Below are 27,428 nucleotides of genomic sequence, written 5' to 3'. Positions count from 1 at the left end.
GGCTGCAGTTTTGCGGTTTGCTCTTGGTGTCCTTTGGGGCCTGCTGTCGCCCACATGGTCTCAGGGCGCGGTGGTGGAGTCGTCCAAGTAAAGTACCCTCTTTTCTCCGTTAGAGATAGGGAGTAAAGTCTTTGTTGGGTACTTTACCTTGTAGAGTGGAAAAAAACTTCGGGTTTTGTTCTTCTGGTGGTGGTCTGGTCGTCGAAGTTTTGTTGCGGTTGGGTTTCGGTTGGCAGTCTTCGGTGTCGGCTCGGTCACGGTGGCCTAGATCACTACCTGTGCAGTGGTAATGATTTGAAGGTATGGTTTACCCGGCCCTTTGTTACCGCGGTGCTCTTGGTCGTTTCTGCTTCATTGAGTTTCAAGTATATCTGGACCAGGGTGTGTGCCTGCTCGTCCCCAACGCTTCTCCACACTGCCCTTCTCTGCCTTTCATTGGCCTGCCTTCATCTGCTTCTTCTTCTACCCCTGCTTCGTTCATCAGCTTTGTTCGGGTTTTTTTTTGTTACCAGTGGGCCTACAATTATACTACTTCGGAGGTTGTTAGCTGCGCGCCAAATCAGGGTTAGTTCTTTTCCCGTTTTTGCAGGGCCCTGCTTTCCAATCTTGCAGGCTTCTGCCACGAGATCCAGAAGCCATTTTGTTTAGGGTTCCCTTATAACTTCGTCCTTCAGGGTCCCTTTATTAATAACTCTGGGTAATGTGGGAATTTTGAGAACCCTACAGGACATTAGTGAACCAGATGGGTTTTTATGGCAATCTGGTAGTTTCACCATTACTGACGCTAGCTTTTTATTCCAGATTTATTTAATTAATTGAATTTAAATTCCCCAGCTGCTGTGGTGGGATTTGAACTCACATCTCTGGATTATTAGTCCAGGCCTCTGGATTACTAGTCCAGTAACATAACCACTATGCTACCGTATCCCATTACAATTTAAATTTTGCCCCATTCCCAGCAAAAAATAATGTATAGCACAAAGTAGGCCACCACAACTTCTGATCATGTCCCTCCTATTGTCCTCAAAATATGTGCCCAGGACCTTGCCCTTATCCTATGCTATCTGTTTAATTTCTCTTACTCAGTCGACGTTTTGGGCTGAATTTCCCTGCTCCTGCTGAAGAATTGTTGGGGCAGGAATTCCGCCACCACCACCACAACCCCACCATGACCCTGACCCAGTTTTAGTCATTTGGGTATAAATTTTTCCTTATGGTAGCACAAAATCGGTGATAGTGAACCAGCAGCCCTTTTTACACTCCATCCAAATTTCATTTCCATTAATATCAATGGGGGAAAAAAGGACGGTGTGTAAAATGGGCTGCTGATTTGCTATCGCCTATTTTGTGCTAATACCCAAGATTAGTTTTCCCTCCACTATCTTTTGCAAGGTGGGTTCCTGACAGGATACCCTTCACCAAGAAGAATTCCACTCTATGAGGGAGGATGATATGCCAGTGCTGCAGGCGGGGAGAAAGAGGAGGCTACTAAAGGGGACAGAAGAGCCCCAAAGCTCTGAAGAATTACTTTTTGTTTATAGGCCTCAGACTTAGCTGAGATCTATACAAGGTAACATTTTGGGGATTAAAGGAGGAGAGATGCCCACTGTAGGCCCTTTCTCCATCCAAAAGGGGCATTATTACAGGACACGTGTTACAAAGATTAAGGACCATGGCATGACAAAGCATAATAGGAGAGGTGGCTGAAGCATAGAAAGAAGAGAGTGGGAGAAACTAAATGTTTCTGGGATTGACAAAATGTTACTACTGGTGCACCCCAAGATCTGTTTGGACATTTGTTTGTCCATATACTTAGATGTGGGCATCGATGAAATAATACCATCATTTTCTCCCAATGTCAAACAGTGAGGAAGAATGCAAATGACTGCAGGAGTACGTAGACAGGATAGAGTAGATGGCAGATATATAGAAGTAGTACATTTTTGGAAAAACAGAGATTGAAACATATCCTAACAGGAACAGAGTTCAAGGGGTGCATAAACACAGACCTTTAAAAGCAGGCTTCTGGGTGGGGAAAAGACATAAAATGAGAATCTGGGTTTTACACAGGTGTGTTATATACAAAAGCAAGGAGGTGATCATGAATCTATATAAGACATTGGCCAAGACACAGTTGGAGTGTGGTGTGCAGGTTTGTTCACCCTGCTATGAAAAAAATTGTGGAATTGTGGCAGAGCCACCAAGGGACTCTTATATCGATGTACATAATTATCTGTAACTGAATGAATCTGTACCTGTATTCGTTTTACTACATGTAAATAGAGCGGTCTCTAAAGGGTTAAGACCAAACGCAATGACGTCACCACATGGGTCACGTGACGTTCCCAACGGCGGGAAACGTGATGATGTCATGACGTCAGAGGGAGGAGCCCTCTCTCTCAGTCCTCGTGGAGCCAGCATTGAGCATAGACCTGTTTGTTAGTTCTCCTGCATTTGATTGTTACTTCTGCAAAACAGTATTAAACTTAGTTTAGTTAACAGACTGACTCGATCTCAGTCTTTTGATTAGGAACCTGACAATTCCTACAGAATCATGGAAAATATGCAATGTAGAATCATAAAGGAAGTACATTAGAAGAAATATTTTCATGCAAAGGTTAATACAATATGGAATGTGTTACCAAAAGTGGCTGCTTTGCTGAATCAGTCATGACATTTAGGAAGGAAATAGATAAACACCTGAAGAAAAAAAATATTAGAGTACAGGAAAAGAGCAGGGAAGTAGGGTTAGAGCAGATAGCTCAAATGTGGGTTACCATATGCACAATGAGCCAAATATTCTCTTACAGGTCTGAAATTTCTTTGATTCTGTAGCATTTCTTAAAGTTTTTGTAAGCTAAAACGCCTATAAAATATTACACATGTTGAGTCACATAACTAAAACATTGGCCCCAATTTTGAGGGCCTCCACCTTGCAAGAACTGGGTGGTAGCATCCCAAAATCGCATGGCTGAACATACTGCTTCATTCCCACTCCTGATCAGCCCACTGGCATTTTCACATAGGAGACCCAGACATCTACCTATTTTAGGTGGAAGCCTACTTGTAATATGAAATTTGGGGTCCTATGATGTACATAGAAACCTGATGCAACTTTTGAGGTACCAATGGATGGAGCGTGCACCATGCACACTCCGTTTAATGGTACTGGATGGTGAGCAGCCGAACGAGCGGCCCTTACTGGGACCGCAGCAGGCCACTCAGAAAAAGATTAATTTCTGGGATTTTTTTCCCCCAAGATTGTTGTGGCCTCAGGAGAACCATGAATGCTCCTCTTAGTACCACAAAAATATTCTGTCCCATGGCAGGCCTGTCAGTGCCTACACCCAGCAATTACCTCCCTCCCCCTCTCATTGGTCCCTACTTCTGGCTCAGCTCAACGTTTGGGTTGTCTGATTTGACGACCACCCTCTCGCTTCCCCCACCACCCCCCCCATGACTCATGTGTCTTATCAGTGACTTCGGATAGATGGCGTGAGGGCTCCTCCCACCACCTGGCCAAGTCCACCCAAAGTAAAAATTGCCAGATCATTTTAATTGTAACCTGTGTTTTTGAAGGAATAATGGTTGTATGTTTTGAACTGATTATTGCTAGCTTTTTAATCACGTGGATAAATATTCTATGTATGTTGAGAACATTTTCCTGGGAGAAAGGATGATATGAAAGAAAATTCAAAAAAAATTCGTGAGATGTCAAACTACCATTCTCTGCATAACATCTACTGGACTTAATGAGCAAGGCAGGCATGTTTAAGTTACTCACATATTCATAATTAATTTAAATAATTATATTTTTAAATTTGTGGTCAAAATTGATTGGAACATAACCATATAAAAACAAATCCTTCTTGGAACAAGGATATCTTTCACTATAAGATCATGTATATTTACTGTGTGAGACATCGTTGATTTATTTAAATGTTTTTCTGTGGTTTTCAGTAGCTCTGATGCACAGCAATGAGTTGTGTATCTCAGGAGTTCTACAAGGGTTTTCAGACAGCCAGGGTCTTCCTCCATACTGACCATAATTTAATTGGACAATAATATGGCCTGTTTCTGTTAGGGATTTGCCATGCTACTTATTATTTTGGCACAAAACAAAACCAAGTACTTAAAGTAATGCTGATACAAACCCCAATATAGACATGGCTTGAAATTTATTATTGCTAATAAGACCTGCAAGTAAACTTAAATAGCAGTTGTAATAAATGCCAATGGGAGTTCAAACTAACATTGACAGCCATGCCAGTAACAAAATAATTTATATGCAGGCATGCAGAGGATATAATGGCCCATATTTTCCGATGCCTACGGGTGTGCACGAGCTGTGTACACACCCGTAGGGACATCGGAAATGCCGATTTCAGGCATGCGAAGCGCATGCGCTGAAAACCGGCATTTCCAATCTGTCAAGAATCCTCTTGACAGATCGGACGCCTGCCCTGGAGAAGGGCCTCTGTGGGTGGAGAGTTCCGCTTTCTGCAGAACCTCTGCCTGCTGAAATCACGTAAAAATCTTACGCCTGGTAAAAGCAGGCGTAAGGCTTGCTTTTACCAGCATAAGAGTTTAAAAAAAGTTTTTAAAAAAATGTTCACTCATTTATAATTTTAAAATACTTTTAAGAAAAGGTAAGTTTATTTTTAGCCCTGTAAAAAACTTTAATTTTTTTTTAAATTACATTTTTGTTTAAAATATTTAATTTAATGTAATTTTAACTCATTTTAAAAACGTGATGGTTTAAAAAAAAAATATTTAATGTTTTGATGTCTTTTTTCAGTGATCACCATTCATACTTTTGACAGGTCTATCTGTCAAAAGTATGAAGGGGGATTCCCTTCTCCCATTGGCTCGCCTGGCCCACGTGATCCCAGGGACACTTGCGAACTGCATGCGCTCCTGGGATACGTGGGCCCTGCGCATTTTGTCGTGGAGAGGCCCAGGATCGGAAATGGCGGACCTCGGGAGCCCTCTGGTAAGGGCGTAGATTTTTTCCCGATAGGAGGCATCCGCACGCAGGAAGCCTCCTATCGGAAATTATGAGCCAATGAAAATTTAAAGATGGCTTTTCTGAGTCAGTAGCCCAGGGTGTTTCACAATGCTCTGATTCTCAATAATTCATCTAATTACCATTAATGTTTCCTATATTAGTCGTGAAAATAATGTTTATTTCTCAAATTTATCACAAATGTTGGATCGTAAATGCACATTATACTTGTCAAAAAGATAGGCTATGTAGAGAAAATGGATTTCTGGGGCTGATTGTAAGGTAATAATTAATTTAAGGTATTTAAATGTCTTAAATCATGAGTATAAGCAATTTATAACTGTCATCTGAAGCCTGAGATTTGATTATATCCTTAAAAGCACTGTTCTGTTATTGTTTGTTGTATATTGTGTTTCAATATTCTATTTATGTGGAGTTTTATTCTGTTTCTGGTCAGTTTATGTGCTACTAACAGCTGTCAGTGTGGATGCAGTGTCAGTGTGGGCGAAGACTGTCAATATGATTCATGGCTTTGATGAATGACTGCATTCGTACAAGAATTAATGACTCTGACATCATTACTGCAAGTTAGTCAAGCTAATTTTTGGTAAATTCCTTGTAGCGTATCCATCTAATGTTTTATTTCTGCATCTGTCCTGTTCATCTGTCGTCTTCTTAGGCAGTCCCTCGGAACCGAGGATGTCTTGCTTGCACATTAAAAATGAGTTTGCAGGTGACTGATGAGTCCAATGCGGGACCTACAGTCAGTGTCACAGGTGGGGCAGACGGTGGTTGAAGGGGTGGGTGGGTGGGGTGCTTGGATTGACATGCGCTCCTTGCGCTGCCTGCACTTGGCTTCCGCTTGCTCCCGGCGAAGAGACTCAAGGTGTTCGGTGCCTTCCCAGATGTTTCTCCTCCACTTTGTGTGGTCTTGGGCCAGGGAGTCCCAGGTGTCGTTGGGGATGTTACACTTTTTCAAGGAGGCTTTGAGGGTGTCCTTGAAGCGTTTCCTCTGCCCACCTGGGGCTCTCTTGCCATGCCGGAGCTCCGAGTAGAGTCTCGTATCGGGCATGTGGACAATGTGACCCGTCCATCGGAGCTGATCGAGCATGGTCAAAGCTTCGATGCTGGGGATGTTGGCCTGAGCAAGAACACTGACGTCGGTGCGCCTATCCTGCCAATGGATTTGCAGGATCTTGTGGAGGCAGCATTGGTGGTACCTCTCCAATGCGTTGAGGTGCCTGCTGTACATGGTCCATGTCCCTGAGGCATACAGCAGGGCGGGTATCACTGCTGCTCTGTAGACCATGAGCTTAGTGCTGGGTTTGAGGTCCTGGTCTTCAAACACTCTCTTCCTCAGGCAACCGAAGGCTGCACTGGCACACTGAAGGCGGTGTTGGACTTCGTCGTCGACGTCTGCCCTTGTTGACAGTAGGCTCCTGAGGTATGGAAAGTGGTCCACGTTGTCCAAGGCCTTGTTGTGGATTTTGATAATCGGGGGGCAGTACTGTGTGGCGGGGGCAGGTTGGTAGAGGACCTTTGTCTTATGGATGTTTAGTGTAAGGCCCATGCTCTCGTACGCTTCGGTGAAGCTGCAAGTTAGCCAAGCTAATTTTTGGTAAATTCCTTGTAGAGTATCCATCTAATGTTTTATTTCTGCATCTGTCCTGTTCATCTGTACAAAGCTTCAAGCAGTAGCTATCTTGTTGGTTAGGTGTAAGTTCACAACTGATCCCAGCTCCATCTCTTCAATTCCCTTGATCACTTGACTACCTCTGTATTATCATATTATCAGACTGCTTGTCTGACATCCATGTCTTGGATGAGTCACAACTTTGTCCAGCTCGCCATCTAGAAGTGTGCAGGCATTGTCTTTAACCCTCACCACAAGCCCTGCTTCCTTGCCACCAATTCCTTCCACCACCTTGACAGCTGTCTCGGACTCAATCTGATCACTCCCATTCTTGGTGCCCCTGAGCCCAGTTTCAGAACACTTATTCTATCTAGGACAAAGACGAGTTAATTCCATCTCTGCAATATTCCTTACCTCTGTCCCTTTGCCACAGAAACTCTCACATGTCTTTGTCACCTTCAAACTGGACTACTTGCTTTTCTTGAAGACTTCCATCCTCCACCTTCCAGAACCACAAACTTGTGCAAAATTGTGCCACACATATCCTATCCCACTTTAGTCTTCGCAGATCTACTTTGGCTCCCGCCTTCCAGCACCTCAAATATAAGATCCTGCTCTTTGTCTTTAAATCCCTCCAGGGCCTTGTCTCATCCAAGCTCTGTATTCCACCACCCCAACTCTGGCCTTTTGTACATCCTCCCCCCCTTTGCCCCATTATTGGCGGCGGAACCTTCAACCACTTGGGTTCTACTGTCTGGCACTCCCTCTCTATACCTCTCAGCCTTTCCACCCCACTCCTCCTTTTAGAAATCTTTTCAAAACCCATCTTTTCAGCCAAGTCTTCAGTCATCCCATCTGACGCAGCATCCATTTTGCTGTGAAGTGCTTGAAAATTTTTTTAACGTTAAATGTAATGTGATGTAATAAAACTCACTACGCACTTGGTTTGAGTATAAAGCAAGGCTTTAATCAACTTGTTTCAGAACATGGAGGTCTAGTTGTACTTCACTAGTTCCTTGTCTTACAAAATGTCCCTGGACAAGCAGGGCCCACGCCCGAGTATTTATACTCCTTGGACGGCACCACCAGCTGGCCGTCCAGCGTTATTTCATGAGTAGTTTCTTTATGATGATGAGATTTATAACATAATGTATAAATGCAAGTTGTGTTCAATGTTTAATATTTCTATTAGTTGTAGTTTTGTGATTACTAATATTTAAATAATTGTATTAAACTTTATAAGAAACATAGAAACATAGAAGATAGGAGCAGGAGTAGGCCATTCGGCCCCTCGAGCCTGCTCCGCATTTCAATTAGATCATGGCTGATCATCCAAATTCAGTACCCTGTCCCTGCCTTCTCCCCATATCCCTTGATCCCTTTAGCCTTAAGAAATATATCCAACTCCTTGAATATATTTAATGAATTGGCCTCCACTGCCTTCTGTGGTAGAGAATTCCACAGGTTCACCACTCTCTGGGTGAAGAAATTCCTTCTCATCTCTGTCCTAAATGGCTTACCCCTTATCCTTAGACTGTGACCCCTGGTTCTGGACTCCCCGGCCATCGGGAACATCCTTCCTGCATCCAGTCTATCCAGTCCTGTTAGAATTTTATAAGTTTCAATGAGATCCCCTCTCATTCTTCTAAACTCCAGTGAGTATAAGCCCAATCGACCCTGATGTGCCTTCAATAACCACAAAACTAGAAGTTATAGACTTTAACAAGTTGGCTTTTAATCACTAAGATCAGAGCTAACATCTCAACACACTGACTGGCTCGCAGGAATGAGTCATACAGGTTAGTCAGGAAAGAGGAAGTGAAACTATACACCGTGTGGGGGAGGGTAATATATATGAGTGCAAAACGAATACAGGCAAGAACGAATACAGGCAAGAACAAACAGATTTCATTACATTCACCCCTTCTTTAGATTTAGTCCATCGGGGTGACAGATTTCATTACAGACCCAATCTCTCCTCATACGTCATTCCTACCATCCCAGGTATCAGTCTGGCGAATCTTCGCTGCACTCCCTCCATGGCAAAAACATCCTTCCTCAGATAAGGCGACCAAAACTGCACACAATACTCAAGGTGCGGTCTCACCAAGACCCTGTACAACTGCAGCAAGACATCCTTGTTCTTGTACTCGAACCCTCTCGCTACGAAGGCCAACATACCATTTGCCTTCTTAACCGCCTGCTGCACCGATTTGAGAAATTAGCCAATCATTATTTCTCATTTTATTATAAAACATACTGTGGTAAACTATCCCTCCTCCTCTTTCTCGACCAGTCTGCAGCCTTTGACAGGGTTGACCACACCATCCTCTTCCAACGCCGCTCCTCTGTTGTCCAACTGGGTGGGACTGCCCTCGCCTGATTCCGTTCTTATCTATCCAGTTGTAGCCAGAGAATCACCTGCAATGGCTTCTCTTCCCACTCCCGCACTGTTATCTCTGGAGCCCACCAAAGATCTACCCTTGGAGTCCCTCCTATTTCTCATCTACATGCTGCCCCTCGGCAACAACCAAAGACACAACATCAGGTTCCACATGTACACTCATGACACTTAGCTCTATCTCCACCACCTCTCTTAATCCCCCCACTGTCTCTGATTTGTCATGCTGCTTTCCGAAATCCAGTACTGGATGAGCAGAAATTTACTCCAATTAAATATTGGAAAGACCAAAGCCATTTTATTTCAGTCCCCGCCACAAACTCCCTTCCCTTGCCATCGACTCCATCCCTCTGCTTGACCATTGTCTGAGGATGAACCAGACTGTTTGCAGTCTTGGCATCCTATTTGACCCTGAGCTGAGCTTCTGACCCCATATCCTCTCCATCACCAAGACCGCCTGCTTCCATCTCCATAAATACATCAATACAGTGCCCTTCTCTGCCCCTGCCTCACCTCATCTGCTGCTCAAAGCTTCATCCATGACTTTGTTACCTCTAGACTCAACTATTCCAATGCTCTACTGGCCAATCTCTCACCTTCCACCCTCCGTAAACTTGAGCCCATTCAAAACTCTGCTGCCCGTACCCTAACTTGCACCAAGCCCCGTTAACCCATCACCCCTGTGCTCGCTAACGTACATTGGCTTCCGGTCCGGCAATGCCTCAATTTTAACATTCTCATCTTTGTTTTCAAATCCCTCGATGGTCCCTTCGTATCTCTATAACCTTCTGCAGCCCTACAACCCTCCGAGATCTCTGCGCTCCTCCAATTCTGGCCTTGCGCATCACCAATTTTCTGTGCTCCACCATTGGTGGCCATGCCTTCAGCTGCCGAGGCCCTAAGCTCCAGAATTCCCTCCCTAAACCTCTCTACCTCTCCTCCTTTAAGATGCTCCTTAAAACCTACCTCTTTGACCAAACTTTTGTTCACCTGTTTTAATATCTCCTTATTTGGTTTGGTGTCAAATTTTCTATGATAACGTTCCTGTGAAGCGCTTTGGATTGTTTTCCTATGTTAAAGGTGCTATATAAATGCAAGTTGTTGTTCTGAGCTGAGGTGGAGATGCTTTTTAACACTGAGGTTTGTGAGACTACCACAGTTAATGATTGAAGCAGAGACTAGTCAACATTTAAGAATCGGTTAAATAAGTGGTTCAAGGAAAGGGAAATAAAGAGATATAGGAACAGCGCAGGCACATGGGGTGAGGACTAGTGTATGTGTGGAGGATAAACACCAACACAGTATGGTTGGGCCAAACAGCCTGTTTCCGTGTTGTAATGTCTGTGTAATTCTATGATTTGTAGTTAATCATTTTAATAAGACATAACAATATGAGTTTTTCAGTGGAATCTTGTTGCATGTATTATAACCTTAGTAGGGTGTGAAAATTAATTTAATTGACAAGAAAAATCTGGTTTAAAGAGCAGTGAGGTTCTACCAGGCATTGAACAGTCCTGGTAATTTGGAAACAAATGATGTCATGCTGCCTGATGAATAAGAAAGCTCTAAGTCTACTTTAGTGCTGACTATTCACTGTGCCTGAACCAAGCTGATAATTAAAATGTTATAGAACAAAGTAGAGAAAGAAAGATATTTCAAAGATATTCGTCAATAAAACACGGTTAACTAGCGGGCTAAATATATCTACTGTGGTTGGTTTACATAAAACTAAGATAAAGCATTAGTTATGTGATCTTGTACACCTGAATATGACAATCTTGTTCAATTCAAATGTTTATGGGAACATTATAAATTTAATCTGAAAAATGTTGTCCTGTCAGAATATTTTTTATTTTACATAAAATTTCAAAAGAATTATTGCAGTGGTGTTTTTGTTTCTCCTCCCAATTTTCTTCTGAAGGCGGTGACTCATACTGGGATACAATTCCATTAGCACTAATAGCCTCTCAAGTACCTTACCCAAGTTACTATTGTTCATGTATCAGCCCAGATATTGGGCTGAATTTTCCGGTGTGGTAGTGGGCGAGATCAGTGGCGGGTCAGGTGGGAAAGTTATTATTTTTGACAGCAGGTCAGGAACCTGCTGTTATTTCACTCCCACGAGCTTTCCCCCCAGACGCGTCTGTCATCGCGGAGCTGAACCGACCGGCAGTGGCGGGGGACCCAATTGCGATGATTATCAGGTCGTTTACAGGCACTTAAGAGCCTCTTTCCCCTTACTTTTTAAATTTCCCTGCATGGCCACAGGATTCACGCAGCTCGGGAACCATGTCTGTCAACCTGAAGCAGGAGTTCCGTGGCCATTGCTCCAACTGATTAACTGACAGCATGAAAAACAAACCAAAATAAAAACATGCTGATTACATCAGCTAACAGATTGATGGAGATTCTGTTCTACTTGAAAAGCTACTGATAAATGTTAATTCATAAATTCCTGAAGGGATGTGAGTGCTGAAGGCTCCCCTCCTACCCTAGATGGTGAGGGAAATACATTTTTCACTGGCCATTCTCTGCTGTTGCCTTCCAACTCAACAGTGATTTGATCTGCAGTATAAAAAATGACATACACTATTTAAATAAATTTTTGTGTTGTTTCTGGTCAGATTTTTCTCACAGTATACTGTGATTGTCCAGTTACAGATTAAATAATTTTTTGTGTTGTTTCTGGTCAGGTTTTTCTCACAGTTGACTGTGATTGTCCAGTTACAGATTCAATCAAGTCATCAACCGTAACAATTTCATTCTCATCACTCATTCCACTGGTTCAATTTGCTTTCAGTCCCTGAATATAACTAATTTAATTTTTCAGTCTGAGACTTTGGGGGTGAATTTCTATGGCAGTTCTCTCACTTGTCCATTGTTAACTTCAACGGAAGAGCTGCAGAAATCCCAGAAACACATAAGCACCACTTACACTGTTTGTCAGGGATTCTGCAGCTCTTCTGCTGAACTTGCATAAGATTGTAAATCCACCCCTTTACAATTACATTTAAAATCTGCTTAATTTTATATGTTACTGATACACACACATCTTTTATTTGTACCAGTTACTGATTGAAAAGTCGATAGATTTGTGACTAAAGCGCCAATAACGTCCCAATTAATGTACTTTTTAAATTATGTTCTTGATCGTATTTGTAGATGGCATCATATTGCTTAATAATATTTAAATATTTCTTCGATACTCATATATAACTTATTATATGATTGTAGAGTAAAGATTCAATACTCACTTTGTTAGATTAAACTTCAAATCTAATGTGGCCACGGTCCCTTTAAAGATCCTGGCTGAAAACGTGTCATGAATGACATCATCAGACCCGCTTCATCTAATTGGGCTGGGTAACGCATTGGCGGGCTTAATAGGCCCCATTAAGGTAAGTTCATTTTCAACAGCAGGATGGAGCCAGAAGCGGGGTCGGGACCCTACATGGCCACCACCCGCACTGGACCCGCCAAGGTAAAGAAAATTCCGGCCATTGAGTTTTGGCAAGCTATTTGACTACAGAAGGGCATTTCAACTCTGCCAAAGCCGGTTATTCATCCAATGTCCACGGGTGCAGCTCAAACAGGGTCGCTGAATAGCAATCAGGAGAGGAGTGGGAATCCTGTCTGTTTTTCACCCCCCTAGCACAGGGACACTGAAACCAATTGTAGTTCTCCCATTAATGCCTCTGCAATCAACTATCTAGCACAGACTGGGGATCAAAACTGGGATCTTCTTGATCTGTATAGCTTTGTACCACAATGGAGTAGAACATTTTTACCCACAGCTTCCCCACATTTTTAAATGTTTATCCTCAGCTGTTCATTTCAAAATTATGTAGACATATAAAATTGATCGTATAAAAGGCGTACAATTTCGAAGACTGAGACACTTGGGGGGGCGGGGGGGGGGGCGGAATTGAGTCGCGCCCCTTTTGGGGCACTAACTTTGTCGGGGCGCTGAAAGTAGCGCCCCAAAAAAATTAGCAACCCCGTGGCCGAAATTCATCGGTTGCGCCCCAAGAGGGAAGCAGGGCGATACTGGAAGTGCCCCGCCTCCCTCTTGGGGTGCTGCGAGGGAATATCGCGGTGCTACGTGCCGCAGCTCCACATGCTGCGGCACATCGCACCGCGGTACTGCAGGCCTTCCTCCCCTTCTTAAAGGGGAGGGGCCTTGCGCAGCACGACCTGGGGCCCAGCTGGGTCACCAGGGATTGGAGTGCCGGAAAAAGAGCCCGGCACGAGTGCCGGGCTCACGGAGCGCAGCCGGCACTCCACAGGGGGGCTGTTAAGGAGGCCGGGGACGGTAATGGGGGCAGGTGCTGGCAGGCAACCAGCAACAAAAATGGCCCCCCGACACCTCACCTTTAATTAGCGCTGTCCCAGCCACAGCTAGGCCTCCATGACCCCGTCAGACATATCATCTGGCGGTAAGTCAGGGGGATGATACCGAAGATCGTGTCCAGAGCACAAGTGGGCCGCTGCACCCAGTGATGATGTCATCGCTGACAGCGCAGCACTGCGGGGTACTAATGGTTACCGCTGCCGCTAACCTCCCACTGAATTTTGCGGGAGGTGTTGGCGGCACTGTGCCCGGGCATTAGTTGCTTTGCGCCCAGGAGGTGCAAAGCAACCAAATGTTTCCCCCTTGGTTTTTTCCCACTAAAAGCTAAAAGATACATGGACTGGATTTGTTTTTTTCAGTATTTATTATCAATATTGATGCATTTACCAGATTTCTGTCTTTCTCTGTTTCAGGAGCAAACGAAGCATCTGAGACAGAATAACTGAAGTGCAGCTGTAGTAAGTTATGTTTAGATTACCTAGCAACAATTTAAAGCATATTAAATAAAGATTCCTTGTACAGTAAACACATCTACATAGAACTTCTATAGAATATTAAACTGTATCTGTAGATGAGGAAATTGAAATCCTTTTTGGGACAATTACCTATCAAGAAAACCAGCAGATATCAGTTTTGCACATAATGGGGGAAAAATTCGGTATCACCCATTTTGGGGTGCTAATATCGGCCGGGCGCAATGTTTAGCCTGGCACTAATTATCACCTCTGACTTCACAATTCACCTCTATCGCCCCTGGAGGTGATTTGAGCGTTAAATCAGGCACTACACACCTCTCTTAAGGCGCAAACGTCAGGCACTACCTCAGAACGCTACCGAAGCTCAGGCGATGCCAATTACTATGGAAGCCAGACAGACTGGTGCCGTCCAGTTCTTAAAGGGGAGCGGCTATCTTGCTGGCCAGCCACTCCCTGCTCATTGCAGTCTTGAATCTCGGCCTGGAGAGACCTCAAAAGCAATTGTGTTGGAAGCACAAATGGATAGGCCCAGGGAAAGAGCTCGGCACTTAGGAACCTCAAAAGTGGTGCCGAGGGCCAAAACTCCTTAGGACAGCGTTAAAACCCAAAGTTTTGCCGACAAGAAAAGGCAGGAAGTGCCTGCCTTTAAATAGCGCTCCCCCAGCTTCTTCCCGACTTGAAAACGTTCCCCTCTACCAGTCATTCCTAGCGGCAGGCACTAAGGCAGGGGGTGCGACTCAATATCCGGTCTGGGGTGCTACTGGGGCGTTGCACGCTTGACTGACGTCGCGATCTGCGGGTGCAGGAGATTGTGGCGGTCGTATTTAGTGTCATCGCAAATTGACTGGTCAATTTCGCGAGCGGCACTAACATTGCCGCGACCAGGCGCTCGCTGCTGGGAGGCGCAAAGCAACCGAATTTTTCCCCCAATGTGTTTTTATTCTGTTCAGGTTTACCTATGTGGGAAAACTATTTGCAATACTACTGTCAGTTATTATTAATCTCGCATCCAGGACTGTGACCTGTTTCATGATTGGTCAAGTCACTGGGGCTCCTTGCCTTATTCTCCATCTATGGATGTACTTTATTTATAATTTACAGACAGATATCTGCAATGTGAAAAGTATACACAATTAGCTACAAAGTTAGCATATACACAGTGAAACACAGGTTTTTACTGTCAAATGTAGTAATTTTCTATATACTGTTTCTACATTGAGTTAGCCCTTGCAATTAAACTGTTAATTTCTTGTATAAGATGTCCTTGGTAACCAGTTTTATTGTGAGGGGAACAATTAATAAAAACAAATTAAATTGCCTGTACAGCAATGTGCACAGCACCGAAACAAAACTGGGGAACTGAAGGCATTAATTCGTAGCGAGGAGCCAGATGTTGTAAGGATAACTAAAACGTGGCTTCATAAAGAACACAAATGGCAGTTTAATGTTGCAGGATATAACATATTTAGAAAGGACAGGGAAGGAAGATGGGGGTGGGTGGGTAGCTGTACTAATTAGGAACAACATAATGGCAATAGAAAAAAGGGACATAACATTAAGATAGAAACAGATTCTATATGGATTGAGACAAAGGATAGAAAGGGATCAATCACGTTAATAGGGGTATTCTACAGAGCACTTAATAGTGGAAGGGAAGTGGTGGAAGAAGTATGTAGGCAAATCAATAAAATAAGTAAAAATCATAGAATAATAATCATGGGAGGTTTCAACTACCCTCAAATAGACAGGCAAAAAGAGGTAGGGAAAGGGGAAAAGGGAATGGTGTTTTTACAGTGTGTTCAGGACTCCTGAAGGTGAATCACTGCTGGATCTAGTAATGGGAAATGAACCAGAGCAGATAAGAGAAATAAGGGTAGAGAACAGTTAGATGATAGCAATCATAACATATTAGCCCAGAAATTCGGGTCGGGGGCTTCCCGCGGGTGCAAGCCCCCGACCTGCACTTAGCTAGCGCGCCGGCCGTTGAGCTATGGGCCCGCGTGGGATTCCGATCCTGGGCCTCCTCCAACTGCCAGCGCGCAGTGCTTGCATATCCCAGGGGTGCAGTTAGTTTGATGCGTCCCCTGGGATCGCGTGGGCCATGGAGAGCCAATGGTAGCAGGGAATGTTTCATTCATAAGTTTGACAGGAAGAGCTGTCAAACCTATAAATACTATAAGCTCCAAAACATCACTAAAACATCAAATACATTTTTAAAAAACATCACATTTTTAAAATAACTAAATTGCATGAAATAACTATTTTAAACAATAATTTAAATTTTTGAAAAAATTAATTACATTTCCTAACAAGGCTAAAAATAAACTTACCTTTCTTTAAAGTATTTAAAAATAATAAACCTGTGGAAAAAATGTTTAAATTTTAATTAATTCAATACTTACCTTGTTAAAAGCAGGCCTTGTGCCTGCTTTTTAAAAGTGTAACTGCTGGAGACTTACATTTTTTTTGCAGGTTTTTCCGGGAGGGTAAGTTCGATGCGCACGCACTGCCTCTCCGGCGCACGCATTCCACCTGTCAACCCCTTCTTTCAGGGGAACAGAAGTGCCAGTTTCCCACGCATGCGCAGTGCATGCATGAAACTGGCACTTTTGTTGGGCCTATGCGTGAGTACCCCGTGCGTACTCACGCGTTGGGACCCGAATTTCTGGGCCAATAAGGTTTAAAACAATGATTGAGAAAGACATAAGTAAGACAAAGACCAAAGTAATAGATTTGAAAAAAATCTAATTTTGAGGAGATGTGAATGGAACTAGGGAAGATAAACTGGAAAAAATGACATACAAAGAGATAGAACAGCAGTGGGAAATATTTAAAACATGATCAATAGAGTTCAGGAGAAATATATTCCTCTAAAAATCAAGAACATACAAGCCAATAATGAAACAGCATAGATGAATAGAGATAAGGGCAAAATTGAAACTAAAGAAAAAGTCATACACTGAGTACATAGACAATAAAGGAGACGATAACTAAAGGGAATACGAAGAGGCTAGGAAACAAGTCAAAAAAACAATTGGGAAAGCAAAGCGGAACTAGAAAATTAAGTTATCAAGGAATACAAAAGAAATAGTAAAGTATTCTACAGACACATAAATAACAAAAGAAAAATCAGGATGGGGATAGGACCACTAAGGGATGCACAAGTTAAACTCACAGGTAATGACAGTGAAATGGCAAAAATATTGAATAGTTAATTTGCCTCAGTATTTATCAGTGAGACTAATAGGGCATGACATTATAAGAAGATATCAAAAAAGATATAAAGACATTTAAGTTGGAAGGGGGGAGATAACTGACAAATTAATCAAACTTAGCGAGGATAAAACCCCTGGTCCAGATGGATTATATCTGCGCATTTTAAAGTAGTTGAGGAAAAGGTAGCAGAGGCACTATAACAATTAATTAGAAAAGGGAATAGTGCCAAAGGACTGGTGGACAGCTAATGTTATTCCTATATTTAAAAAGGACGCTAGAACAACTCTAGTGAACTATAGACCAGTTAGCTTAACAGCGGTGGTAGGAAAGATAATAAAATCTTTACTCAAGAACATAAGAACATAAAAAATAAGAGCAGGAGTAGGCCATTCAGCCCTTTGAGCAGGGTCTGCCATTCAGTAATATCATGGTTGATCTTTTACCTCAACTCCATTTTCCTGTACTATCCCCATATCTCTTGATTTCCTTAATATCCAAAAATCTATCAGTCTCTGCCTTGAATATACTCAACAACTGAGCATCCACAGCCTTCTGGGGTAGAGAATTCCAAAGATTCACAAACCTTTGAGTGAAGAAATTTCTCCTCACCTCAGTCGTAAATGGCCGAGCCCTTATTCTGAGACTGTGACCCCTATTTCTAGACTCCCCAGCCGGGGAAAACATCCCCCTAGAATCTACCCTGTCAAGCCCCTTAATACTTTAATATGTTTCAATGAGATCACCTCTCATTCTTCTAAACTCTAGGGAATACAGGCTTAGTTTACTCAATCTCTCCTCATCCCAGGAATCAGTCTAGTGGACCTTTGTTGCACTCCATGTAAAGCAAGTATATCTTCCCTTAGGTAAGGAGACCAAAACTGTACGCAATACTCCAGGTGTGGTCTCACTAAGACACTGTATAATTGCAGTTTACTCTTTTACTCCAATCCCCTTGCAAAAAAGGCTAACATACCATTTGACGTAATAAAACTCACTATGCACTTGGTTTGAGCATAAAGCAAGGCTTTAATCAACTTATTTCTGAACATAGAAGTCTAGTTGTATCCACTAGCTCCTTGTCTTTACAAAATGTCCCTGGCAAGCTGGGGCCAACACCCGAGTATTTATACTCCTTGGACGGCACCACTAGCTGGCCGTCCAGTGTTATTTCATAGGTAGTTTCTCGATGATGAGATTTATGACACCATTTGCTTTCCTAATTGCTAGCAGTACCTGCATGTTAACTTTCTGTGATTAGTGTACAAGGACATCCAGGTCCTTCTGAATACCAACATTTCCAATTCTCTCCCTTTTAAAAACTATTCTGCTTTTCTATTTTTCCTACCAAAGTGGATAACTTCACATTTCTCCACATTATATTCCATCTGCCACATTCTTGCCCACTCACTTAATCTGTCTATATCCCTTTGCAGCCTCTTTGCATCCTCCTCACAGCTTACTTTCCCACCTAGCTTTGTATCGTCAGCAAAATTGGATATATTACACTCGGTCCCTGCATCCAAGTCATTGATATAACTGTTGCCCAAGCATGGATCCTTGCGGTACCCCACTGGTTACAGCCTGCCAACCTGAAAATGACCCGTTTATTCCTACTCTTTTTTCTGTCGATTAACCAATCCTCAGTCCATGCTAATATATTACCCCAATCCCATGAGCCCTAATTTTGTGTAATAACCTTTTGTGTGGCACCTTATTGAATGCCTTCTGAAAATTCAAATACATTATGGTTCTCCCTTATCTACCCTGCTAGTTACAACCTCAAAAAACTCTAATAGATTTGTCAAACACAATTTCTCATTCATAAATGTGTGTTGACTCTGCCCAATTATATTGCGATTTTCTAAGTGCCCTGATGCCTCATTCCTCATAATAGATTCTAGCATTTTCTCTTGTACTGATGTCAGACTAACTGGCCTATAGTTCCCTGTTTTCTCTCTCCCTGCTTTCTTGAATAGCAGGGTTATGTTTGCTTCCTTAAAATCTGTGGGGACCAAAGATGTAATAGAAAAACCAAAAATACAATAAGGTATAGTCAGCATGGATTTCAAAAGGGAAGGTCATGCTTGACCAACCTTGTTGAATTCTTTGAAGAAGTAATGGAAAGGGTAAACAAGAGTAATGTAGTAGATGTAATATATTTGGATTTTCAAAAGGCCTTCGATAAGATACCACATAGGGGACAGGTAGCAGAATGGATAACAAGCTGGCTACAAAACAGAAAACAGAGAGTAGGGTTAAGGGCAACTACTTAGGCTGGCAAAAAGTAGGAAGTGGTATTTCACAGGGATCAGTGTGTGGACCACTGTTGTTCACAAGTAGTGCATTTGATGTAGTGTATATGGACTTTAGCAAGGCTTTTGAAAGGTTCCACATGGCAGACTGGTCACGAAGTTAAAAGCCCATGGGATCCAGGGCAAAGTGTCAAGTTGGATTCAAAACTGACTCGGAGACAGGAAGCAGAGGGTAATGGTTGATGGGTGTTTTTGTGACTGGAAGGCTGTTTCCAGTGGGGTCCTGTAGGGCTCAGTACTAGGTCCCTTGCTTTTTGTGGTATATATCAACGATCTTGACTTGAATATAGGGGGTATGATTAAGAAGTTTGCAGGTGATACTAAAGTCGGCTGTGTGGTTGATACTGAAGAAGGAAGCTGTAGACAGCAGGAAGATATCATTAAATTGGTCAGGTAGGCAGAACAGTGGCAAATGGAATTTAATCCCGAGAAGTGTGAGGTACAGGAAACTCTCTTTTTACTGGCACCTAGATATCCGGAAATCTCTCTTAACCGGCAAAATTCAGGAGTAGGTTCAGGTAAGTTTTACTATATATTAGTGGCCGTGTAACCAGGGTTCCTGCACCTGTGGCCGTGTAACCGGGGTTCCTGCACCTGTGGCCATGCAACAGGGACTCCTGGATCTGTGGCCATGTAACCGGGACTCCTGCACAAGGCCGTGTAACCGGGGCTCCTGCACCTGTGGGCAGGTACGAGGCTCTTGTACCTTGGTAAGTATACCTCTCTGTAATCCGGACTTTTTGATTAACCGGCACCACGCTGGTCCCGTCGGTGCCAGATAAAAAAGAGTTTCCTGCAATGCATTTGGGGAGGGCTAACAAGGAAAGGGAATACACATTAAATGGTAGGACACTGAGTAGTGTAGAGGAACAAAGGGACCTTGGAGTGCATGTCCACAGATCCCTGAAGGTAGCAGGCCAAGTAGATAAGGTGGTTAAGAAGGCATACGGAATGCTTGCCTTAATTAGCCGTGGCATAGAATACAAGAGCAGGGGGGTTATGCTTCAACTGTATAAAACACTAGTTAGGCCTCAGCTAGAGTACTGCGTGCAGTTCTGGTCACCACATTACAGGAAAGATGTGATTACACTAGAGAGGGTACAGAGGAGATTTACAAGGATGTTGCCGGGAGTAGAGAATCTTAGCTATGAGGAAAGACTCGATAGGCTGGGTCTGTTTTCCTTGGAACAGAGGAGGCTGAGGGGAGACCTTATTGAGGTGTATAAAATTATGAGGGGCATAGATAAAGTGGATAGAAAGGACCTATTTCTCTTAGCAGATGGGTCAAAAAACATGGGGTACAGATTTAAAGTAATTGGGGAAAGGTTTAGAGGGGATTTGAGGGGAAATTTCTTCACCCAGAGGGTTGTGGGGGTCTGGAACTCACTGCCTGAAAGGGTGGTAGAGGCAGTAACCCTAACCACATTTAAAAAGCACTTGGATGTGCACTTGGGATGCTCTAACCTGCAGGGCTACGGACCAAGGTCTGGGAAGTGGGATTAGGCTGGATAGCTCTTTGTTGGCCGGCGCGGACACGATGGGCCGAAATGGCCTCCTTCCGTGCTGTAACTTTCTATGATTCTATGATTTACATTAATGATTTGGACTCGGGAATTGGAAATACAATTTCTAACTTTGCGGATGACACCAAATTGAGGGGTACAGTTAATGCAAAGGAATATTGTGACAAAAAAAGACATTAATAAACTTGCAGAATGGATGGATAATTGGCAAATGATATTCAATATAGAAGAGTGAGAGATGGTGCATTTTGGTCGGAAGGATAAGGAGACCACATATTGCTTGGATAATAAGAGTCTAAAATGGGGTAGAAGAGAAAAGAGATCTAGGGGTTCAGATACACAAATTACTAAAAGTAGTGATGCAGGTTAACAAGGCCATTAAAAAAAAAGCAAACCAAGCACTGGTGCTCATTTCTAAAGGGATAGAATTGAAAAGCAGGAAAGCCATGTTAAACATGTATAGAACCTTGGTTAGACCACACTTGGAGTGTTGTGCAGAGTGTGATGAAATATGCCATTCATCAGGCACTGTATTCCCTGTGTTTAGTTTAGTTTCAGTTTCATTTCCTTACCTGTATTGTATTGTGTGTAGGGCTCCGCCCATACCTGGCCCCTACTTAAGCAAGCCCCAGCGTGTCTCACAGCAGTACAGCAGATCTCTGGATGAGAGACACTTCTCCAATGTGTATTACTTTCTGAGTTAATAAAAGCCTTGCTTTGCTCCGTTAACGTCGAGTCTCGGATTCATTGAGGCACATCACAGAGTTCTGGTCACCATATTATAAAAAGGATATAGAGGCACTGGAGAAGATGCAAAAAAGATATACAAGGATGATACCGGAACTGAGAGGCTATAACTATCAGGAAAGATTGAACAGGCTGGGGCTCTTTTTTCTAGAAAAGAGACGGCTGAGAGGTGACCTGATGGAAGTCTTTAAAATTATGAAGGGGTTCAATAGGGTGGACATAGAGAAAATGTTTCCACTTGTAGGGGATTCAAATGCTAGGGGCCATAAATATAAGATAGCCACTAATAAATCCAAAAGGGAATTCAGGAGAAACTTCTTTACCAAAACAGTGGTAAGAATGTGGAACACACTAGTTGAGCATAGATTCATTTAAGGGGAATCTAGATAAGCATATCGGGGAGAAAAGAATAGAAGGGTATGCTGATCGGGTTAGATGAAGAGGGGTGGGAGGAGGCTGATGTGGAGGTAGAGACCAGTGGGGCTGAATGACCTGCTTCTGTTCTGTAGTTCTGATATAACTTGATGAAATGACAGTAGAGGATAATATCAAAAGAATGGAAGGTAGGGGTCAAAGTTCTTGTACACCAGTGAAAAATTACATTTGGGCTAATTTTCAGCCTAAAACATGGACAAAATTTCCTCCGCTGTTCCACTGGACTCCCGCCATAACTCCTGCAGAATGATTTGGAAAAAATGCCAGGATCTAAATGCACCAGGAACCAATCTTAGTTGGGAAATCCCAGTCGGCCTTGTAAAGAGTGGAGCATCCGCCCACCCCTTAAATGACCAGCCACGTCAGAGAGAGTTCACATTTCCCTGGCCCATATGGAATCTGGCCAAACATTGGAGGCTGGCACACTGAGTGAAATGAGACATACTGGCCTTCAGAAGGGCGGAATTGGGCCTCATTGGCAGGGAAGGGTCCAGGCTATGGAAATGGTGTTGACACGGAAAGATGGATACATTTATTTTAAAGTTTTACTACTGGCTCTCTTACACAAGGGTTTGCGGCCGGGGGGGGGGTGTGCGAGGGGCAGTATGGCACCTCTGGGAGGGACATGGGAATTCCTTATCCCACGATGGTGGGCAGGTAACGAGATTTCTGGCAGCAATAGGGTTGGTGGATACTGAGATGCCCCCATGGTAACACAGGAGCCTGCTGGCTCTGTGCAAACATGGTGCTTTCCCCTGACCCCGCAATTATTAGCTGCATTGACAGGTGCAGTCCCTGCATGATTGCCAGGATTGCATCCCACTTATTTTTAGGGCCAGGGTATATAATAAACCTTGAACAATCTTTCAAAATTAAAGGGCCAATTATCAAATGATCATAAATGTTAAATGTTGGCCTGAAATGGCTTTTGCCTCACACTATTACAAGAGGCCAGTAAAGCTGCAGTTTTCCAGTACCAGCTGGAAACAATACAAAATTTACAGAGTGGTGTGTAACCACCTGGAGCAGGAAGTCTCACACTTCTTCAACTTTACACTGGTTGCAGTGTAACTGGAATTGGCACAAGCGTGATCTTCGAAACTTTTCGGTTGGTCAGCTGAGCAACATTAACATTTTATGGCAACGTTCTTAATGTTAGAAAAAGACTGATGGGATAGTTGGCTCTTTTCTTACATTAAAACATTTACAAATAGTTGGAAGCCAGTGAACATCATTGTGCACATAATAAGTACTAATACCGAGCTCTGCTTTGCATGATTTGAGATTTGCTTGAGCGTATGGTATAACTCCATGTTATACACTCCCACTGCACTGAAAATGGTACCACTATTAATCTGGTAGATACACTAATTGTTTCTTAGTTGACACCTTTTACTGTATTTTATGATTTAAAACCACTAATTAAAAGCATTCTGGGAGCAAACATATTGTAAAAATTTCTTAATTTCTGATCTCTTTTTAATTTCTGTTCCAGTGAGATCATAAATGATAATAGTGACTATGGGGGATTGGGAACAGACATTGTTCCAAATTCTGGTATTTATGACTAGGAAAGGATATAGCACCTTTCATAACCTCTGGATGTCTCAAAGCACTTTACAGTCAATTAAGTACTTTTGAATGACAGTCACTATGGCAATGTAGAGAAAGGCGGCAGCCAATTTGCACACAGCAAGGCCCCACAAACAGCAATGAGATAAATGAACTGATAATCTGTTTTAGTGGTGGTGTTGGTTGAGGAATAAATATTAGCCAGGACATCAGGATAACTCCTTTGCTCTTCTTTGAATAGTGTCATGAGATTTTTTACGTCTACCAGAGAGGGTAGATGGGGCATCGATTAAATATCACATCCGACAGACGGTACCTCCGACAGTGCAGCACTCCCTCAGTGCTGCACTGAAGTGTCAGCCTGGTTTATCTGCTCACATTTCTGGAGTGGGGCTTGAAGAGGACTAATTTGCAGGATTATGGGGAAAAAGCTGGAGTGTGGGACTAAATTGGACAGCTCTTTCAAAGTGCTGGCACAGGCACAACAGGCCAAAAGGCCTCCTTCTGTACTGTAAGATTCTATGGCCTAGAAATTCGGTGGCGCCCTCATCTGGGCGCTGGAATTACCGCTGCGATCGGAGCCGTTGCGCCCGCCGGAAATTCAGTTTGAGCGCCCCAAGAGGGACGCGGGGCGCTGCTCGAGGCACCCCGCGTCCCTCTTGGGGCGCTGAAACTGAATATCGCAGCGCAACGTGCCGCAGTGCCACACGCTGCGGCACGGCGCGCTGCGGTACTGCAGGCCTTCCTCCTCTTCTTAAGGGGAGGGGCCTGCACCAGCGCGATGACTGATCGTGAGTTCCGGCAAAAGAGCCCGGCACAGGAGAAGTGCCGGGCGCTCGGGACACAGCCGGCACTGCCCGGGGGGGGGGGGGGATCAGGAGGCCGGGGACGGAGGTGCTGGCAGGTGGCCACCGAAAAAAATGGCCTACCCGCACCTCCACCTTAATTTGCGCCACTACCACCACAGGTAGGCCCCGTGAACCAGGCGCGATTTGCGACCGGCGTTACAGGGGTGGGCGCTACCAAATATCGCGATCGGGGCGGTAGTGGGGCACTGTGCACACCGATGACGTCATTGGTGGCGGCGCAGCGCTACAGGCTAACGCCGCCATTAGCACCCCGCTAAATATCGCGGGAGGCGTGGCCAGTGGCGCTAAAGCCACTGAGTGCCCTCTTTAGGCGCTAACTGGTGGCGTAGCCCACCGAATTTCTAGGCCTATGATTCTAACCCATGACCTTCTGACTCGGAGGCAAGAGTGCTACCACTAAGCCAAGGCTGACACCAGAATCGACAGCAGTTTCTCAATTTAGACCTCATTGTGTTACATTTTTAATTCAGAGCTGATTTGTAGCCTCTAGAAGCAGTGATTTTGATCTTTAAAGGTTAGCATTATTGCTGTATTGCCCCTTGAATTGGTATTTTCACTAAAAACCATCAGCATGCACCTGAGTTGATGCAAGTTGTGAAGGACCAATGAGCACACCACTCCTGTCATTCTGATTCTCACTAGGAAGTTTGAAAAGGTCATGCAAGCTGTGCATATTGACTACGGTGCGGATGGAAAATTGTTGGGACTCAAGCTGCCCATTAGCCACTGGGGAGAGACAGCACTGTGTAATTATTTTCCCTCATATATATCATTCCCTTCATATAAAAATGAATTTTGCTGCATTTCTGGCATCCAGTTAATATTTTTGCATGAAAAATGAAGCATGAGGAAGAGCTGAGATTCTGCTATCTATTTCAAAATAAAAATTATAGCCCAGAAATTCGGGTCTCCACGGGTGAGTACGCGTGGGGTACTCGCCCGTAAGCCCAATGGAAGTGCCGGTTTCCTGCGTGCACTGCGCATGCGTGGGAAACCGGCACTTCCGTTCCCCTGAAAGAAAGGTGATATACCTTAAATAGCTACAGAGACTGGTAGTTATAACTCAAACAGTTGGCTTTTAATAGCTTAGAACTGGACAGAACAGAACACACATGTTAGCCTTCTGACCAGCTTCTCAGAAGTGAACTAGGAGGCGGAGCCAGGGGCAAAGTAACAGATCAGGACAATCAATGGCACAGCAGAGTGGTATACAGTACATCAGCATTCCTGGCCAACCAAGAAAACAGCAGGGTTACAATAGATTACAATAGGAAACTATACACAGGTAGAATAAGGTATATACTTATAAGACTTATTTCACCACATTCACCCCTCCTATAAGTTAAGTCTGACCGGGGGTTTTACAGTTCGTAGTGAGCGACGTAGCGTCGGCCGAGGAACCTCTTGGGGGACTTGCTCAGGTTCCCCCGCCGTCCCGGCGTCTGCTGGGTTTTCCAAAATGACGTTTTGTACGTCTTGTACCTCCAGGCATCCCACCCCCACAGGCGGCGCATCACGGTGCTCCACACCCGCATCTTCGCTAGCAGCATCGTGCTCGCTCCTCCTGCCGGAGCCAGGTCCTTTATTGAAACAGTATCCTCACGTCCATCAGGGTATTGAATATATGCGTACTGAGGATTGGCATGGAGGAGCTGTACTTCCTCCACTAGGGGATCAGTCTTATGACCTCTCACATGTTTTCGTAGCAGTACAGTGCCCGGGGACATCAACCACCCGGGTAGTGAAATACCTGAGGAAGATTTCCTGGGAAAACCGAACATCCTCTCATGAGTAGCATTTGTTGCGGTGCACAGCAGAGACCTTATGGAATGCAGTACATCGGGAAGAACTTCTGCCAGCGAGAGGTCGGTAGGCCTTTCGATTTTAAAGACAGAACGATTGCCTTCCACACTGTCGCATTCTCCCTCTCAACCTGCCCATTGCCCCGGGGGTTGTAGCTAATGGTTCTACTAGTAGCAATCCCTTTTGATAGTAAGAACCAGCGTAACTCATCACTCATAAACGACGTCCCTCTGTCGCTATGGATATAGTTGGGCATACCGAACAGACAGAATAAGTTGCAGAGGCTTTTGATTACCGTAGCACTGGTCATGTCCGGGCAGGGAATGGCAAAGGGGAAACGAGAGTATTCGTCTATAACGTTGAGGAAATAGACATTACGATCAACCGATGGGAGAGGACCTTTGAAATCAAGGCTTAGGCGCTCGAATAGCCGAGTTGCCTTGATGAGGTGAGCTTGTTCGGGCCTGTAGAAGCGGGGTTTGCATTCCGCACAAACGCGGCAGGCTCTGGTCATCGTTCGGACCTCCTCAATGGAGTAGGGTAAGTTGCGAGACTTGATGAAGTGATTCAATCGGGTGATTCCTGGGTGGCAGAGTGCGTCGTGGAGACTTTGGAGCTTGTCAGTACTAAGGCTGGCACATACCCCTCGAGATAGGGCATCGGGTAGCTCGTTGAGTGCTCCTGGCCTGTACATAATATCGTAGTCGTAAGTGGACAGTTCTATCCGCCATCTTAGTATCTTGTCATTTTTTATCTTGCCTCTCTGCTTCGTGTTAAACATGAAGGCCACAGACCGCTGGTCAGTGAGGAGTGTGAAACGTTTGCCGGCGAGATAATGTCTCCAATGTCTGACCGCCTCGATAATTGCTTGTGCTTCCTTCTCAACGGAAGAATGCCTGACTTCAGGACCCTGTAGTGTACGGGAAAAGAAGGCTACCGGTCTCCCGGCCTGGTTGAGGGTTGCAGCCAACGCGAAATCAGAAGCATCGCTCTCTTCCTGGAAGGGTATCCTCTCATCTACAGCACATACCACGGCCTTTTCAATGTCCCGTTTGATGTTGGTGAATGCCTCCTGCGCTTCTACT

At 44.1% G+C, this 27,428-nt stretch overlaps 1 protein-coding gene across 20 annotated transcripts in view; it reads left to right on the top strand.

The window, feature by feature from the left end:
- Positions 1 to 27,428, top strand: part of LOC147117288 (poly(rC)-binding protein 3) — a 676,376-nt gene that overhangs the window by 503,840 nt on the left and 145,108 nt on the right. For 19 of the 20 annotated variants that reach the window (XM_085988147.1, XM_085988142.1, XM_085988144.1 and 16 more), the window contains one exon: positions 13,804 to 13,848. The exons of the other annotated variant lie outside the window; for it this stretch is intronic. The gene's annotated coding sequence lies outside the window, so the exon portion shown is untranslated. The remainder of the gene's footprint in view (positions 1 to 13,803; positions 13,849 to 27,428) is intronic. 20 annotated transcript variants of the gene reach the window in all.

Source organism: Somniosus microcephalus, chromosome 5 (assembly GCF_052327205.1).
Source record: "Somniosus microcephalus isolate GS21.2 chromosome 5, FLI_Smic_1.0, whole genome shotgun sequence".
NCBI classification, from domain to species: Eukaryota; Metazoa; Chordata; class Chondrichthyes; order Squaliformes; family Somniosidae; genus Somniosus; species Somniosus microcephalus.
The sequence above is the reverse complement of the archived record's forward strand: the minus strand, read 5'-3'. Positions and strand labels throughout refer to the sequence as shown.